The 779-nt window shown below is 43.5% G+C and overlaps 1 non-coding gene across 1 annotated transcript; it reads left to right on the top strand.

Moving 5' to 3' along the window:
• Window positions 1–307: 307 nt before the first annotated feature.
• On the top strand, window positions 308–380 carry TRNAK-CUU. Its single transcript has one exon. It is a non-coding gene; the product is annotated as a tRNA-Lys (tRNA).
• The last annotated feature ends 399 nt before the right edge of the window (window positions 381–779 follow it).

Raw genomic sequence — 779 nt, 5'->3', positions numbered from 1 at the left:
AAATATACAAAGATGATTCCTCCGTAAGAGCAATGTTTGACAGTTTTATATAACCCTAAAAGTTTTGAGAATTATCATGAAGATTTAAACTTCCACCACCATAATCTCACTTGAAGATTCCCTGCTCTCAAATTACGATTGAGCATAAGACATTAAATTGTTTTTGGACCTGGAAAAAAATGGCACCAGTGGTATGGAAAGTTAACTGGGATCTCAGATGCTGTTAGTTTTTGGTTGCCTTTCCACAGGAACTGTGTGAAACTGCACTGCATTTGGCAGCTGGCACTCTACAAGGACCAACCACATAAACCGGCTAGCTCAGTTGGTAGAGCATGGGACTCTTAATCCCAGGGTCGTGGGTTCGAACCCCACGTTGGGCGGTCTGGTTTTTAGAAGCAGTGTGGCTCAGTGGAAAGAGCATGGGCTTTGGAGTCAGAGGTCATGAGTTCGAATCCCGGCTCTGCAACTTGTCAGCTGTGTGACTGTGGGCAAGTCACTTAACTTCTCTGTGCCTCAGTTACCTCATCTGTAAAATGGGGATTAAGACTGTGAGCCCCACGTGGGACATCCTGATTCCCCTGTGTCTACCCCAGCGCTTAGAACAGTGCTCGGCACATAGTAAGCGCTTAACAAATACCAACATTATTAAAAACTCTCCTTCTCTCTTGGACTGTAAGCTCCACAAAAGACAGAGACTGTGTCTGATTTGAAACAGATCTATTACAACAACTGATGCAGTGTGTGGTACAATGCAAGTGTTTACTTAATTACATAATTTG

Source organism: Ornithorhynchus anatinus, chromosome 1 (genome assembly GCF_004115215.2).
Source record: "Ornithorhynchus anatinus isolate Pmale09 chromosome 1, mOrnAna1.pri.v4, whole genome shotgun sequence".
NCBI lineage: Eukaryota > Metazoa > Chordata > Mammalia > Monotremata > Ornithorhynchidae > Ornithorhynchus > Ornithorhynchus anatinus.
The sequence above is the reverse complement of the archived record's forward strand: the minus strand, read 5'-3'. Positions and strand labels throughout refer to the sequence as shown.